At 39.9% G+C, this 18932-nt stretch overlaps 1 protein-coding gene and 1 pseudogene across 6 annotated transcripts in view; both read left to right on the forward strand.

Annotated features, from left to right (window-relative positions):
* The window catches only part of JAM3 (junctional adhesion molecule 3), a 110378-nt gene that overhangs the window by 51922 nt on the left and 39524 nt on the right, over positions 1 to 18932 (forward strand). The gene's annotated exons all lie outside the window — the stretch shown is intronic.
* Positions 6595 to 7172, forward strand: LOC123568667 (ATP synthase subunit d, mitochondrial pseudogene; annotated as a pseudogene).

An 18932-nucleotide genomic window follows, 5' to 3' on the forward strand; every position in this document is an offset into this window, starting at 1 on the left:
CACGTATTTTTAGAGTGTCTGCTGAAATAGATGCTAACTGCATGTAAACTTCAAGAGTGGTATGCAAAAGCATTATGTTATTCTCTTATTTATTCTTTTCATGAATTCTGTTGAAGCCTGACTTCTCTATTTTGTGGGTGATGACTGTTAGTGTCAAACATCTGATCATTTTCTATATATATTTCCAGCTTAAGTTACTCTCTAGAGGTAGGTCAGAGATGAGACTTTGATTTAAATTGAAAACAGATTATGCATGTAATTTTAGAGATGCTTACTTCTGTGATTTTCACAGTGTTTCATCCTGTTAGTACAGCTTGTGCAGACTTAAGGCATATGAAAAATAGAACAAAATGCTGAGATGAAATTGGTGGAATTCCTCTTTCATCCGGCTCTGGTGTCCGTTTACAGCAGATCACTCCCTGTCGTTCCCTTTTTCTCCCTCAGTCTTTCTCTCTCTGTCCAACATAGGCAATAGTGGGGAGAGGAGGTTTTTGTAACGTTGGGTGAGGGATTTGGATTTTATGGAAGCCAGAACAAATATTTTCTCCTTTACGACCCTGGGGCTAATATCCCACATGCTGTTTGCAAATTGCAAAAAACTATTCCTTCAAGTGAGTTCAGAGTCGGGTAACTTTTTGAGGAGGAGTGTTTTTGTTTTGATCTCTCCTGAACTCACAGATTTTACTTTCTGTGCCTTTCTTGTCAAGTACGTTTCCTACGTGCAAAGTAAGTAAAATCTGTTAAAACTTTAGTTGTCATTATTCTCATGTGTGAACAGCACCTTTTAGCTCACATTAAAAAACAAAACCACACAAAAAACCTCTTCTAATGAAACCTTGAGGAACTAGCTGGAGTTTAGAGGCTCTGATTTTAAGCCTCCATGATGGGTCCTTTTCTGTACCTCCTCTGTAGTGGATAATGACGTGACATGCTTGGTGTAAAACCTCAGTTTCCAGTGGAAATCACCTTACCATCAAGGCAGAAATCACTGGATCTGGCTTTCCAGGTGACAGAGATGGGGCAATTCTTTGCACGCTCTTTGCATCTGCCCTTTCATAGAGAACTGGGGAGATGGAATTGGACTCTAAAGAAATATTCTTTTTTTCTCTTTTTTCTATGTAAAAGAAAGCTTATGGCTACATAATAAGGAGAACATGGTCATAAGACTTTAATTCGTTTTCTACTGGGGGATCACAGGATTTGTAGCACGGTCTTTGGCTCTGTAGATTTATTCTGTCACTGTCTTCTGAATAACCCTGTGCATTTCCATTTTTCTTCTTTTGTTACCATGGCCCATCTGCCTCAAATGCAGGTCGTCATCTTGTCTTTCTGTTCATCTCTTAACTCATTCCCCAACATCCAGCTTCATACACCTGTCTGTAAAGCCTTTTCAGTGGATCTCTTCACTGAGGTGGTCTCTTCCTCTTCTGAATTCCTGTCGTGAAGGAGCATAGATAGACCTAGGGTTTAGTCTCAGCTCTGCTGTGTGATTGTTGAAGTCAATTTCCTTATCTATAAAAGAGTAGTAATAATGTAAAGTAGCTTTGTAGGGTTGTTTTACAAAATAGTGACTATGTATAAATCTGTCAGAGTGTCTAAAAATAACAAAAATGACACTAAAATAAAATTAATACAGTAAAATTAAAGTTAATTCATGTGAAGTGCTTAGCAGAGTACCTGTCATAGTAGTAAGCTCTCAGGTTTTGTTTTTCATCAATATGTGGTAGAGATTTACTGTTACTGTTGCTCCTGCCACTACTTCCATTACTATTATGTTACAGTTCGTTTGGTTCTTAATTATTCAGAGGCAGATTTAAAGGGAAGCCCATCTAACCAGTTTTAGAGCCCTTCGCTTACAAAGGAACCACTTACAAGACCCTGGATTTCACCTAGCATTGTGTCCTCAAATTTTCAAAATAAGATGCTTTAGCTGTGGTCAGTTAAGATGGTTCTCTTCTTCCACTCTTCTTCCCTGTGTCATTCTTCTCTTCATGTTGGGTAGTATTAAATTGCCACTGGCTTTTTTCCCAGCCGAGGGAACTCGAATTGGGAGCATATTCAGTTTGGGTTAGTGGGATAACTTACGTGGTCCACAGCCACTGCTGTGTATAGTTGCTATTGCTGGGCATCTCGGTGTTGGAATGGCTGCCAGGAATACTCTGCCATCTTATTTGACTCACCTAGGTTTGTAACATGAATTTGTAGGGCCTACCATGAATGCTAGTGCAAGCCCCCGTAATGCCATGACAGTGTGGATGTGGTTGAAAAACCAGGTTATGAGTTTTCTTATGTCAAAGGGTATTTAGGATTAGCCACACTACAAGAAAACTTGAAATGCCCCAGATTTAACAGTGGTCCTTAAAACTCTGCATGATTTTCAATAATGAGTTATGAAGTAGAAAGAAACCATTCCAAGCTGTTAATATTAAATTTTAAGATTAACCACGTTAAAGGAAAGTCTTAACTATTATTTCCTAGACAGTATTGCAAAATCATGGGCATATGGTGAGGTGATCAAAGATCCTAAATATGTGGCAAACATTATAGAGACTAAGGAATTAATAAACATATTGTTACTTTTCTAAATTTTGTTTTGTGTTGCCAGCTTTTAAAATTTGTAATATTTTTGTGATTTCTGTTCTCATTCTTAACAAACATTCTTTGTACCTAATTTCATATTCATAACTTTATGTTTGTTTTCCTGTTGGAGGCTCCACTGTGACTACCCCAGTCATAGTCTTCCTTGAATCATATCATTTGTTGTTGTATTGACCTACTAATTTAAATCTTTAATGGCAATATGCAATTCCTCTGTGTGTATCTTGGCTCTAAATAGTCTGTGACTTGAGGACGGGAAGCTTGTCTTCTGTGTCGTGTAATATTTGGAACATCGTATATATACAAATACTCATTGATGAGAGAACATCACAGTGTAAGGACGTGAGTTTCTCTTCTTTAGTTGTGGGTTTGCGAGTGGGGCAGGTACTTCACTGGCTCTTTTGGAAGGGCTGACAAGTGTTTCTGTTCAAACGTATTATAGCTTTGACAGGTGAGAGGCTGTGGACTAGTTTGTGTGTTTCTTTATCTTTATTTTAAAATAATTTGGCGTTAGAAGACCTGGGTTCTGCTTTGGTTGCTGATGCTTTGTAGTTTTGAGGTTGTAATAATCTCCTCACATATTTGAGCCCTATCCTCTTAATCTGCAGAAAGGTGATTGTAATTCCCGCCTTACAGAATCATTACAAGGACCAAATAAGATTGTGTGTGTAAACAGAATTTTAAGTTATAAAATATTATGCAAATATAAAATATTATTCTCTGCTTTGCTTTATTCCTTCTGAGTTCTGAAGTATTATGAGTCCTCTGGTTCTTCAAAACTATAGGTTACAATTCTAATTTACAATAACCTTCTCTTTAAAAAGCTCCCCTTATGGCTTAGTTAGATGAGATAGCAAGTTTTAAAATCTATTTTCCTATATTGGAAAAATATTTTATCTAGAGGACAGATGATTATCCTGGTTTTTTTTTTTTTTTCAAAGAAAACAAAAATCTGGTTTTAAGTTTCATGAGTAAAGAAGAAAAATTTCTCTTTGACATTCTTGGATTTAAAAAGTGGTTCAGTGATATTTGTAGAAAAGATTAGATCTCCTATGCCTAAGGGAAATTTTCATGCCTGAACTAGCAAACTTTGAATAATAAGAGGCTTTAGTGGAAATTCCAGCATATTTTTAAGTAAAAGAGCTGCCAGTACAAATCAGTGAGTTTACATACAAAATAAACAGCTTATTAAATAAATAGCTATTAAGAATGAATGAGTTCAGGACAAGAAAATGCCATGTAAATAGATAGGACTCCAGGTTCCATAGGCTGTGTCCACCCAAGAGGTTTTCTTATTTCAATTTTTAGAAAGTGTGTGAGTGTTTTTTTTTTGTTGTTGTTGTTGTTGTTTTGGTTTTTGATACAGGGTCTTGCTCTGTCTCCCAAGCTGGAGAACACGGTTTGCTGCAGCCTTGAACTCCTGGGGTTCAAGGAATCCTCCTGTCTCAACTTTCCATGTAGCTGGGACCACAGGGGTTTACCACCATGCCCAGCTAATTTTTTAATTTTTTTGTGGAGACAGGGTCTCACTTTGTTGCCCAAGCTGGTCTCAAACCCATGGGCTCAAGCAATCCTCCTGCCTCGGTCTCCCAAAGTACTGGGATTACAGGCGTGAGCCACCATACCTGGCCAAGAGTTTTAATATTGTCTTTTCCCAAACACTCTTAGTAAAATGAAGCAACAGAAATTTAATGTCCTGAGATTATTGTGCCATGAAGTGTTAGGATGAATGAGATACACACACACATACACACACACACACACACACACACACACACACTTTTTTTTTTGCATATTAGGAAAAAGTAGGGAACAGTATGAAAGAAATCAACAAATAAAGTATTTCTGCTTAAGAATCAGAGAGTATATATTTTTCAAGAAATGCTGAAAGAAACCATATGCTTAGGCATTAAACCAAAGCAACATGAACATAAAATCATGACCTCCCAGCTCTCTCTTGTGGATTCTATTCATATTCATTTGAAAGTGTTAGTTGAAGTCTTTAGAATCTGGAAGAATTTATTATTACTTGAAAGTTAGCGGCACTCATTGGAGAGCAAAATCTTGGACTCTGCCTTGTTACATACCTAGCTAGATAAGGTACTTTTTAAAAACCTTCCTCTTCTTATGTGTACAGGTTGGTGTTAGACTTCTCTGGAAGAAAGAACTGTCCTAGAGGCCAAATCTAGTCACTCTGTAGTTGGGCTGATGATCAGGAGACCCAGGTTTTGCCATATGGGTTTACACTATGATCTCAGCAAGTTAATTAATCCCTTTATGTTAAGCTTTCTACCCATAAAGCAGATACCTGGCCCTCTTAACTTGCATAGACATATAGGTTATAGAATCTTAGAGCTTAACGGTATTCTGTAAACCAGTGTTTCTCAGCTTTGGCACTGTTGACATTTGGAGTGGATAATTTTTTGTTGTGGAGGCTGTCTTGTGCATTGTAGGATGTTTAGTAACGTCTCTGGCCTCTAAATACAAGTAGCAGTATCCCAGTTATGGCAGCTAAAAATGACTGCAGGCATCTCCAGATATCCCATGGGTGGCAGTATCCCAGTTGGGAACCACTGCTGTAAGACAGGATTCAGCAAGAGGCAGCTGAGGCCTGGGAATGTTCAGTCCTGCTTTAAATCACATCACTATTAAGTGGTGGGATCAGGACTAGAACTCAACTTTATTAATATACTGCCAACCCGTCTCTCCAGCTTTCCCCTTAAATTCAGAGTTTCATTCCATTCCAAAAGCAGTGGCGTATGTTTAAAATTTCAACACCAAAACAACGATTGACAAATTCTCTACATTTACCGATGATGTATTACCCACCTGCTTCCATTTTACTACCCCCAAAGCTCTTACCATACCTTGGTAAAGAAACATTGCTTTCCTCATCCTTAAATGCTTACAAAATGCTTGGGCAACATTTATTAAGAGCAGTTGGAATGGATGGTTTGGGAGGTGTCAGTTCGCCATTATAAGCCGTGTAGGTGAGTGTAAGTTGGATATGATCTGTGGGACATTGAAAACTGTGGAGTTCCGTGCTAGTGAAGAGCACTAGAGGGTCTCTGGAATTGGATGTCTGTTTATCAAATAAATCAACCTGCTGCCTTAGGTGTATGCTGAACCTCCTTGTGTCTCCCATTCTTTCTTTATATACTTCCCAGTTTATGGTTTTTAATAAAGGCAAATTCTGCACACTTACTAAGCAGCACTTAGTACATTTTGTTTGGTTGTTTAATTCCATATCTGATGTTTCAGTATCATAGGTTTTCAATATATGGAAGTTCACTTTTGGCTTGGGAACATGAAGGGGAAGATATACAAAAGGAAACCTAGATGAGAACAAGCAAGCTGAGTAAAAGTAGTTGTCAGAAAATAAACTGAATGATAGGTAGGAAAGCTTTAAACTATTAAGTAAGTGCTGTGCTTTAAAGTTAGGGGCAGTAGCCTGAATATCTGGATCCTGGAGTGCTTTCAAGCTCTTTGCTGAGAACATTTCTATATTTCAGTGTGGTCTGGTTAGCAGAATCTTTTCGCTGACAGCCATGTAACAAAGTTGTCTATCTTTTGAAAACTGCAAACTACTACAGTGTTGAAAACCTGAAATGCTTTGCTTTGAAGGTAAGGTGCTTTAAAAAAAAATCTATTTAAATCTTTGAACTCAGGTATAATTGGCTTGTTACGTAATAAGATTCTGAACATGTATACATACACAATATGAAAGAATTTCAAGTCCCAAACTTGAGTTTGCAAATGAAGACAGACATTTGGAGTAACTATGCACCACGGTTAGGTTTACTTGCTGTTTTTCTATTCCTCCTCTTAAGTACATTATAAACTACCTTAAGGTAATGTATTAGCTAAGATTCCTACAGTGTTCGTTCTTTTCATTGGGCATCAGTAGTGTCAGTGGTATTTTCCATTAGAAATGTAATGGAACTGAGAGACACTGTGGATTGGCTTAGAACCGAACCACAGTTAAAAGTGGTCATCGAGGGTCGGTGAAGGATCCCAAGATGGCTGGGCGAAAACTTGCTCTAAAAACCATTGACTGGGTAGCTTTTGCGGAGATCATACCCCAGAACCAAAAGGCCATTGCTGGTTCCCTGAAGTCCTGGAATGAGACCCTCACCTCCAGGTTGGCTGCTTTACCTGAGAATCCACCAGCTATCGACTGGGCTTACTACAAGGCCAGTGTGGCCAAGGCCGGCTTGGTGGATGACTTTGAGAAGAAGTTTAATGCCCTGAAGATTCCTGTGCCAGAGGATAAATATACTGCCCAGGTGGATGCCGAAGAAAAAGAAGATGTGAAATCTTGTGCTGAGTGGGTGTCTCTCTCAAAGGCCCGGATTGTAGAATATGAGAAACAGATGGAGAAGATAAAGAACTTAATTCCACTTGATCAGATGACCACTGAGGACTTGAACTAAGCTTTTCTGGAAACCAAATTAGACAAGAAAAAGTATCCCTATTGGCCTCACCAACCAATCGAGAATTTATAAAATTGAGTCCAGGAGGAAGCTCTGGCCCTTGTGTTATACATTCTGGACATTAAAAATAATAATTACACACACACACACACACACACACAAGTGGTCATCTGAGGACCAGCCTGGGCAACACAGTGAGACCCCCATCTCTACAAAAAATAAAATTAAGGGCTGGGCACGATGGCTCATGCCTGTAATCCCAGCACTTTGGGAGGCCAAGGTGGGTGGATCACGAAGTCAGGAGATTGAGACCATCCTGGCCAACACGGTGAAACCCCGTCTCTACTAAAAATTAAAAAAAAAAAAAAAAAAAAAAAAGATTAGCCAGGCGTGGCGGCATGCACCTATAGTCCCAGCTACTTGGGAGGCTGAGGCAGGAGAATCCCTTCCCAGAACCTGGGAGGTGGAGGTTGCCGTGAGCCGAGATTGTGCCGTTGCACTCCAACCTGGGTGACAGAGCAAGACTCCATCTCTAAATAGATAGATAGATAGATAGATAGCCAGGCATGGTAAGCCCAGGAGGTAGAGGGCTACAGTGAGATACGATTGTGTCACTGCATTCCAGCTTGGGTGACAGAGTAAAACCCTGTGTCAAAAAAAAAAAAAAGTTGTCATCTGAGTTACAGCTTTGGTAGTGGATGAAGTGCAGGGGCATAGATGAGTTGTCACTTAGAATTTATAGCTGACTAAGTCTGGATTCAAGGGTGTATCATGCAAATAAATGTGTGCAATGGATGGAAAAGTTCCCTGAGGCAAGGGAAGAAGGGAGCTACTCCAGTGTTGTGTTTGAGGGCGTGGGTTTTTTTGTTTTTTTCTTTAAGTGTCAGAATTTATGGATAGTATAAATTTGGGAAGCTTGAAAAGTATACATAAAGAAAAATAATTATTCATAATCCTTCTATGTTAGGGAAACATTGCAACAATTCAATATTTGTAATATATCTACTATCATTTCTGTACATTTTAAAAAATAATTGAGTTCATACTCTAAATATAATTAAGTATGCTACTCTTTTCATTCTCTTGCTGAGAATTCTTTAGGGGCTTTCTGTTGCTCTTTGTACAAAGCCCAAAGCCTTGAGCTTCTTATTACTGCTCCGATTTTCCCTCCCTCCAGTTGCCTCTTGCTCAGTGTAGTTCTGCTCCCTTGGCTTGCTTTCATTTTCCCACACATGCCCAGAGCTGTTGCATGTGCTGCCCATCGCATGTGATATGCTCTGCAGCCACCTTTTTGCATATGGCTGAACCCTGCTTATTCATCATATTCCATCTTAAGTGTCACTTCCTGAGGGAAACTTTTCCTGATCTCTCAGATTCGCACCCCCTATTATACACTTTTGTGGACCCCTATACTTTTATAGTATTTATTGCAATTACAATTAATTATATATGTATAATTAGAATATTGTTTATGTGTGTTGTTTATTTGTGTATTATTAGAAGGCAGGGACCATGAGAGTAGGAATTGTTCATTGCATTTCTTGGCCCAAATATAGTACCTGCTAGGTGCGCAATAATGTTCAATGTTTGTTGAATAAATGAGTGAATATATTAATGAATGAAGAAATAGGCAGGAGTCTGCTTCCTTCATACATCACACACATGTTAAAAGATATACTTGGTAGTGAATTCTGAAAGTCTAATGTAGTGAATGAAAGTGTAATATTGGACTCTTTTTTTCATGTGCTGTGTTAAATTTAAATTTCAGTAATAAATCTTAGAAAACTGTCAGCATTAGGTCTGTCAAACATGTGAGAGGCAAAAAAGTTCAAAGAGAGAAAGTAAACCAACGTTGTTTCCCCACTTACTAAAGTTAGGTTTTGTAAGAGAATGGTGCAGTCTAAATGGAGAAATACGCCTGTTGGGAATATCTTCTAAAGATCTGTTTGCATATACTAATACAAATATGAAAAACTCTTATTTTTTTATTGGCACATGAGGACTTTTGACTAAGATTTGTTCTAACAGGCCCAGCGCGGTGGCTCATACCTGTAATCCCAGCACTTTGGGAGGCTGAGGCAGGCAGATCACGAGGTCAGGAGATTGAGACCATCCTGGCTAACATAGTGAAACCCTGTTTCTACTAAAAATACAAAAATTTAGCTGGGCGTGGTGGCACACGCCTGTAATCCCAACTATTCAGGAGGCTGAGGCAGGAGAATCACTTGAACCTGGGAGTCGGAGGTTGCAGTGAGCTGAGATCATAGCACTGCACTCCAGCCTGGCAACAGAATGAGGCTCCATCAATAAAATAAATAAATAAATTGTTCTAATATAAAATGTAAAACCAAGGAAATCAAATAGATAGAAACAAAAGAGTCTAGGTTAAAGCACTACGGAAGTACTGAGTTGTGATTGTGCTGTTGTTAACTTGCTACATGACCACTTACTAAATAGGGGCTACTTTTTCACCATCTTAGGAAGAAACTGAATATACCAGACATCTTAAACATAACAAACATCTTAAGTATTGTCATCTAAGATTAGGACAGGTTTCTAAATGTTTATGTCCTTGGCTTGCAACCACTCAGTGGACACATACAGCCACGTAACCCACTGTGTCTCAAATGTTGATGTACATGATGTTAGTTGCCAGGCATTTTGTTATTTATTTTATTTATTTATTTTTTAGATGGAGCCTTACTCTCATCCAGGCTAGAGTGCAGTAGTGCGATCTTGGCCCACTGCAACCTCCGTCTCCTGGGTTCAGGTGATTCTCATGCCTCAGCCTCCTGAGTAGCTGGGATTACAGGTGCGCACCACTATGCCTGGCTAAGTTTTGTATTTTTAGTAGAGACAGAGTTTCTCCATGTTGCCCAGTCTCTGGTCTCGAACTCCTGGCCTCAAGTGATCCTCCCGCCTCGGATTACAGGCATGAGCCACCACACCCAGCCCATGTAGAAGGCATTTATATAATGAACTGACATCCTTAGAGTGAACTTTAAGGTTAGTATAAATAGGTAGGGGTTTGGATTCTCTGATTATCTTCTTGGTCTGTTCACCTCCATCCAGAAGGCCTGGGTCTGGATTGGCACCATGGATCTGGTTGAGACAAATAATAAGGCAAGGGCTTGTATGTTCTTTCTTTCACTTTATCATACTTCATAGCCAGTACATAGTAGTGTTTATTATGTTATGTTATTTCCTCTATTTTAAGTTCTTCTCAAATCCAAGGGCCAGTTGTTTGGGCAGATGTTTACCAGGGACTCTAATCACCTGCTCTTCCACCCAAGGGAAGGCAGTCTCTGAAGTCTCATTTCTGTTACCTGAAAGCTAGTTCTGCATTTTCCCTTCCTGCAAGCAGGGAATGGTTCTCTTTTGACGTTTCTAGCTGTGGTTGGCTTGGAACTGACTTCTTTGGTGTATTGGGGTACGTGCTCAGTTCATGAGTAATGAACACATTTGGATTCTTCTTTCCTTGGGTAGATACTGGCCAGAATTATTTTTTACCTATGCTGTACCAGTAATAAAGGACTCCTCAGTTTGTGCTTTCTCATAATTCACCAAATCTAGTATAATTTGGTTTATTATTATCATTAAATATTTGCTGTACACCCACATTTTGCTGACATGTGGCACTTTCTAGAACTGTTAGAGGATTACCCAGAGACAGTGCAGTGGTGTGTCTTGGGGTTGTGGAAGAGAGCTGGAATATAGTCACTGCCCTCCAGGAGTCCCTTTGTGGTATATAATACAGAAAAGCCTTTTTCTTGTCCCCTCCACACCCCATCCCCCGCATCCCATCGAGCTGCCGAGGGTGAGGGGAAACACCATAAGAGAGGAACGGCAATAGTGAATATATCTTAATTTCTGTTCACCATGCTCTTCCCTCAATAGTTTGAACTTTACTTAGAAACAATTTCTAAGAGGGAATTTCTTAAGTAGGTACTATGAAAGTTGGCAAATTTTGGAAACAGTGTTTAGTATCTGTGGTTGGCATTCTGCATTTCGGGACGCCTTGCCTGTAGATTAATCCCAGCTGGCCACCCTTCCGCAGCACATGCTCAGGAACAGTTGTATTGACGCCTTCATTTGAGATTCCGTGAAATTCTCAAGTACCTCTGGAATCATCTGATGAACCTCTCTGGAACGTTAGTGACGCAACTTAATGTCTTTTGCAGGGACATTTCTTCTCACATCTTATTGATACTGGGTTTGAGGAGCAGGCTGACTTCTGGTTGTGTAGTCAGCTCTCGGGTTTTTTCTACTAATGGGGAAGGGAGGCATTATAGGGAATGGAAAATTCAAGTTGCAAAGCATTAAAAACAATTTAAAATTATGTTTCATTTAAACTAACAATTGCTGTATTTCTGACCAAATAATATTTACTTCAGGATGTTTTCTTGATTTATGTTTATATTACAAGTTGCCACTTTATAAATTCTATAAATCATGGAAAGTAGTTTAAAGGTGTGATCTTCAGATTTTAAAATTTAAAGCCTATTCTGAATTTTCTTATATATATGTGTGTATATATATGTATATACATATATATATATATACACACACACGCTTTGCACTGTAAGATGTTGAGTTTATGACATTATTAAGGACTCTGGCCCTTCAGTTCTTGAAAATTTAGTGCTTATAAAATTATGAGGACTATATTAGTTCTAATCATTTTCAGTCAGTGAAAAACCTATATACTTTATGAAGCACACAGGAAACATCTCCTTTTCTGCTTAGTTCCTCTAAAAATGTGGATCAGATCCATCCCCTGGGCCTAGTCAGTATTGATTGAGTGTATACCCAGGTCATCGTGCTAAAGTGTCACCCCAGCTCCGCCCTCCAGGGGAAGAAGAGCTAGCCATTCCTTTTACTGTGCATGCATATGTGTATAGCTCACCTATATCCAGAAAACTTAGGTTATAAGTGAACAGCTTTTTAGGGAAGGAGTGGACGCGAAAGTTCAACTTCAGAGAGGAAAACTAAGAGCAATGCCAAATTAACTGAAATCTTCTGTTTTGAAAGAGGCCTCTTAATTTAAAAAAAGCTAGTTCTTGGAAAAAGCACAATAATCAGAACCAAATGTAACTCATTAGAAAGTTCATGTGAGATAATTTGGGATTTGCAAAATTTGCTTTAATGAATTGTGAAGGACGGCAAAACTGTTTCTACCTGTGCCAGGAAGAAATAGTGCGTATCTAAAGTCAGAACCAGTAGTCTCTGGGCTTCAATGTTGGGGCAAGTATACTCATTCTCTGTAGTTGGGTCAGCGGTCTTCCCTATATGTTCGCCTTAGCTAAAATGCCAGAGAGAAATCTTTCATTGCATCATAATAAGGACATTGTCAAAGTACACGGAACTCATGAATTAGACAAATAGCAGCATTGTGTCGTCTTTTTCTGGGCCTGATTTTGATGGTATGCTGCACTTCCTACGGGTGATTTCAGAGCTAGCTTGCAGGTGGAGCTCCACCTGCTGATATTTGCGAGGGATAGCTCAGTAAGCACTCCTTCAGCTAGCGTCTTTCCCACCAACATTCACACTGATACTCCAGCCTAGAGAAAGACCTTTGGGTTACACCGGAGTCTCCAGAAAGCCTTCATTTAAATGCAACTAGGGAGAGGTGTGGTGGCTCACCACCTGTAGTCCCAGCACTTTGGGAGGCTGAGGTGGGCAGATTGCTTGAGCCCAGGAGTTCAAGGCCAGCCTGGGAAATATGATGAAATCCCATCTCTGCAAAAAATACAAAAATTAGCCATGTGTGGTGGTGCATGCCTGTAGTCCCCATATACTTGGGAGGCTGAAGTGGGAGGATTACCTGAGCCTGGGGGTTCGAGGCTGCAGTGAGCTGTGATCATGCCACTGTACTCCAGCCTCAGCGATAGAGTGAGACCCTATTTCAAAAAAATAAAATAAAAATAAGTGCTACAAGGTTGCATGGGGGAGGAATGAGGTAATTGTAAAATGAAGGTTTCAGGGAAAAGCCTGAGCAAGCAGCTCTTGGCCTGGGAAAGGCAGGCCCAGAAACAGATTTCAGAGTTGTACCAAGTTTGCTGAAGTCTGTTTCTATTTTCTTCATTTTCTTTTTCTCTCTTCCTCACTACTTAGAAGGGGATTCGAGGGACCCATGTAGATCCTTTTCTCACTGTCTCACCCTCTCTCTGATGGTGGCATTGAGGATGAGACAATATTTGTCATCTGTAATTAACTGTACTGCATTTGTAAGGCAAGTCGTGCTGTACTTGATTTTTATGTTTCTTTCAAGATTTCTTTGCTTCCTTTATTTTTCTAACATCATCATTTTCTGCTTTGCTCAGTGGAGATTTTCCAGTAATGTCACCCGAAATATAAGTCAATGTGTGCTGTTTTTTAAGTTGCTTCTGTCTTTAATGTTAGACCTCTCCTTTAATGAAAGTTAAATCTCATGACATGGGAGAGTGACATTATATCTTTAATTAAGGTGTTAAATTCTTCTGAGACTTCCATTTCTGATTAGAAAAGTGCTTTGAGGTGAATCCCCCTTTCCTCCTTAAAAAAAAAAAAAAAAAAGTGGTCAGTTCCTGTCTCTAGGTCTTCAGTGACATGATCCCATTTTTCTGATCCAAACAAGTTTCTGTGGCTCGTCTGCTCTGCAGGGCCCTCGTGTCTTCTGAGGAATGATTGCTTTCTGCATAACTACAGTGTTCTTCGCTGCTTTCCACCCACAGAGCCTTTCTTGCTGAGGAGGAGGTGTGATATAGGAAAATTATGAGCGCTTTTCAAACCTGCTTGCATTGATGGCCCAGATGGTGAGGAAAATCCCTTGGGGAGCTAAAAATTGAATGGGTTATAGCAGATTTTTGAAATCCCTAATTAGACTCTCATTCTCTTTTAAGACCACTTTCGAGTTACCACTGTATTTATGCATCTGAGTCCTGTTTCCCAACTGCTAGTGAGCTCCTTGAGGGCAGCCTTGCGTCTCTACACCTCTGAAATCTCAGCACCTGGAAAGCAGTTCTCTAATAATGGCTGATATCATGTGAATGCGTGCTCTGCGTCAGGTCCTGTACTCAGCACTTTACATTTCCTCTCGTACTCTTACGACTGGAGGAGAAAGGTATTACAATTATCACCGTTGTATGGATGAGAAAACAGAAAGATTGAAGAAGATCCAAGTTAGAGACACTTGGTAAATAGTAGAAATAGACTCCAAACTCAGATGTTCTAGAGTTTCAGCTCTTAACCACTATATTGTACTGCTTCCTTACTAGACAAATACTTAGTTTTAAAATAAATATTTTTTGAGTAAAAAAGTGAATGAAGTAAAGTTAACTAAAGTTAATTTTCTGAAATCACAGTGATGTTTATGTCTCCTTTCAGTAAACCGTTCTCAGTATAAGTGGTCAGCCAGGATACCTGTTGCTGTGCCAGGTGCTGTTGCTGTGCCAGGTGCTCCTTTTAATTCAGGAAGATATTGCCCCGTTCTAAACAGCCAGGATGGGGTGACAGTGTAACACTGTGAACATGTCTTCTCTGTTCTTACCCATCTTCAAACAGAAACAACCAGGAGCAATTTAACAGTGATACTTGAGTTATGAACTTCATGCATATTGCTTAATCGTAATGGCAAATTAATGTATTAACATGTATAGAATGGCACTATCATTGAAGTTTGAATTTAAATGTGGGCTTTAACCCAGTTCTATAATAATTGCTGTGCTCTGGGAAACACTGAATCTTTTCAAGGTGGACAGCTATTTAACTATAAGTATAGTCATTTGAAATGCAGAAGACCAGAATATTTATTCAAAGAGTGGTAGCAAAGAAGTGAGATGAGAACTGAGGTGGAGTGTTCTTTCCATCCTAGTAGAGAGAACACTGGGCTGTGAGTCAGGGTATCTGGAATCCAAGCCTGTCTCCAGGCTTAAATTTCTATTGTGAGTTTAGCTAAGGCATTCCTGTTGTTAATACTATTGCTCTAATACCAAAAAGTGCCGTAAGTATACTAGAAAATAGAGCCACCTTTGTGCCTTCGTAATGATAGTGTTCTTTTGGTATAATACTCTGCCTGCCACCAGTATTGCCTTTTATTATCTTAAAAACAAATCTGATCGTATTTCTCCCCTCATTTATTCTTTTTCTTCCAGTTCTTATTGAGTGCTAAGTGTGTGCCAGGAATTTATAAGTCCTTTATGTGTGATAACTCATATACAAGCTCATCCCTGTAATCCTAGTATTTTGGGGGGCCGATTGCCTGAGGTCACGAGTTTGAGACCAGCTTGGGCAAGATAGCAAGACCCCATTTTTACAAAAAATTTAAAAGTTAGGTGTGGGGTACACATCTGTATTCCCAGGAGTCTTGAGGTGGGAGGATTGCTTGACCACAGGAGTTTGAGGCTACAGGGAGCTGTGATCATGCCACTGCAATCCAGCCTGGGTGACAAAGTGAGACCCTGTCTCTAAAAATTATAGTAACCCATTTAATTATCTCAGCCACCTTACGATGTAGGCACTAATTTAGACATTTCATAGATGAAAAAACTGAGGCACAGTTATGTACCCAAAGCAGCATGGTAAGGGATAGAGTTCATGTAAAACTTAGATAGTCCAATCCCAGAACCCACATTGTCAATTACTACTCTGTAAAAGACTCATTTGTTGAAATTCATTGACCAAAATTTTTATGAGCCCTTAATATATGCCAGTTACCATGCTAGGTACTGAAGATTCAAGGTGACCGAGATGCTAGCCCTTGGGTCCAAGTGGTCCCTCTCCCAGATCACTGGACTGGAGTGCTCTGTGGTGACCTTGCTGGGTATTACTTGGGGCCCAGTCCCGGTCCTAGCCCATCAACACAGAAGGCAGCATATAGAACTTTCTCTTTGGTCTGTGGCTTCAGACCTCAAATGAGACAAGATTTTCATGCTCTGTTTCATGCTCTACCCCTCCCCTTTCATATTGGAGATCATATCCTCTTACACAACATGAAGGCGGCTATCTTAAATTTGGGCAAGGCAAAACAAGTAAGAGCATGTACTCTGGAGTTGCTACTTGAGTTGATCTCCTCCTGTACAACTCAGTAGCCATGTGACCTCTGTGTGAGTGAGTTTCCTTGTCTATAATTGGGGTAATTGCAGTACCTACCTCGCAGGATTGTTGGGAGGAATATATTAATAAAAGTTCAAGGCCGGGCGCGGTGGCTCAAGCCTGTAATCCCAGCACTTTGGGAGGCCGAGACGGGCGGATCACGAGTTCAGGAGATCGAGACCATCCTGGCTAACACGGTGAAACCCCGTCTCTACTAAAATACAAAAAAAATTAGCCGGGCGAGGTGGCGGGTGCCTGTACTCCCAGCTACTCGGGAGGCTGAGGCAGGAGAATGGCGTGAACCCGGGAGGCGGGGCTTGCAGTGAGCTGAGATCCGGCCACTGCACTCCAGCCTGGGCAACAGAGCTAGACTCCGTCTCAAAAAAAAAAAATAAAATAAAATAAAAGTTCAGTGTTGGTAAGGAACTTGGTGGTTGGCACATAGTATATACTGCAGGAAATGTCAGCAAAATATGCGTGTGTGTCATGGCACATAATTAAGTATATCTATGTCAGCATATATAATTTATGTAATGAACACACACACACACAGTAGTTTTGTTTAGATAGAGTGACTTGAAACCTGCACTTCCATCTCTGATGCCAAGTATACAGCCCATTTTAGATTGCTTTACTGTCTGGGTGCGGTGGCTCACGCCTGTAATCCCAGTGCTTTGGAAGGCTGAGACAGGTGGATCACCTGAGGTTGGGAGTTCAAGACCAGCCTGGTCAATATGGTTAAACCCCGTCTATACTAAAAACACAAAAAATGAGCTGGGCATGGTGGTGCATGCCTGTAATTCCAGCTACTTGGGAGGCTGAGGCAGGAGAATTCCTTGAACCTGGGAGGCAGAGGTTGCAGTGAGCCAAGGCTTTGCAACCACACTCCAGACTGGGTGACAGAGTGAGACTCTGTCTCAATAAATAAATAAATTGCTTTACTGTAATATAAGTGTTGCCATATGAGGTGGCTAGTTTTCACATAGTAGAAGGTATTTCTTTGTTCAGTTTTAGAGATCTACTGTCTTCCTTGATTTTAAAAATGTAATTAGTGTGATTATGGAGGTTGTGGTAGGTGGAGAGGCTAGACTTCAGATCGCTGAGGTTTCTGGATGCTGTGAGCACATCGGGCTTCCATTATAACTGAGTGATATTTGATGTGTAGGTATCTTATTAATTTGTGGATCTACAGAAGCTGAAAATGAATTGAGAGGCATTATCTGAAAAGAACACGGAAATTCCCTTTTTATTGTTCATATGGAATGAAAACAAATGTTTTTTCTAAGCTTCAGGTTTCTTTTACCTTGTGATTTTAACCATTTTCCTGCGTTCCCATTTTCTTCCTTATTCCTTGGTACATTGTAGGGTCTCATTCTACAGATTTTCAAAAATAGCAAAAACTGAGTGCTAAGAAACTCTAATGATCCTTCCCTAACATTGAGTTAATGGTATGAGAAGAAGTAGGGTTTCTTCCCTTTTAATACCAGGATTTTACTCTTTTCTTTTCCCTTATGATTGTGCAGAATGGCAGAAAATGAATGCCTTGATTTCCACTGGTATTTTTCCATAGTTAAAAGGTGGATGTTGGGAGGCTGAGGTGGGCGGATCACCAGGTCAGGAGATTGAGACCATCCTGGCTAACATTGTGAAACCCTGTCTCTACTAAAAATACAAAAAAATTAGCCGGGCATGGTGGCGGAAGCCTGTAGTCCCAGCTGGTCGGGAGGCTGAGGCAGGAGAATGGCGTGAACCCGGGAGGCAAAGCTTTCAGTGAGCTGAGATCACACCACTGCACTCAAGCCTGGGTGACAGAGCAAGACTCCGTCTCAAAAAAAAAAAAAAGATAGATGTGTGTTGGGTATGGTACAGGCATGTAGTGTAGACGTAGGAAAGGCAGAGTAAGAACAAAGAATTATCTCAAGGATTCATGTGAGCCATATATTCTTAGACCCTAAGCTTCTCAGAGAGAGAGAGAGAGAGAAAATACCTCCATATCTCATATCTATGTCCAGTTTTGGGAGTCAGGGATTTTGGTACAGAGCTACTGTATCCTTTCTCACCAGATCACTCATTCACATGGCCACACATCAGAGCCCAATTTTTTGGTTTTGGACTTTAAAAAAAAATCAAGGTATAATTGATATATAAAGTGCACATATTTAAATTATACAGTAAAATTTGATAAAATTCAGCATATATGTAAACCTTTGAAACCACCATCACCACAACCACGATAGCGAACATATCCAGCAACTCCCAAAAGTTTTCTAGCAGACCTACCCACCACCCTCAAAATAATGCTCCTGTAATCCTTCCCTTCTGCCCTTCCTTCCTCATTCACCCCATCTGCCCTGTCCCCAGGTAACCACTTAGCAATTTTGTCACTAGTTTGAATTTCCTAGAATTTTCCTAGAGTACAAATGGAATCATACCATATGTACTCTTCTTGTCTGGCCTTTTTCAGCATAATTATTTTGAGATTCATTTATGTGGCAGCATGCATCAGTAATTTATTACTTTTTATTGCTGAATAGTCATATTCCATTTATGGAAATGCTGCTATTTGTTTATTTACTGTTGATGGGCATTTGGGTTATTTCCAGTGTTTAGATGCTACAGATGAATACACTTGTGTACAAGTCTTTGTACAAACATATGATTTCATTCTCTTAAGTATGTGGGAGTATAATGGCTGAATCAAATAATAGATCTATCTTTTCATTTTTAATCATGCTTTTCCAAATTGGTTATACCATTTTACATTCCCACCTGCAATGGATGGGAAATCCTGTTTTTGATACCCTCACCAACACTAGGTATAGTCTTTTT

This window comes from Macaca fascicularis, chromosome 14 (assembly GCF_037993035.2).
Source record: "Macaca fascicularis isolate 582-1 chromosome 14, T2T-MFA8v1.1".
Lineage (NCBI taxonomy): Eukaryota > Metazoa > Chordata > Mammalia > Primates > Cercopithecidae > Macaca > Macaca fascicularis.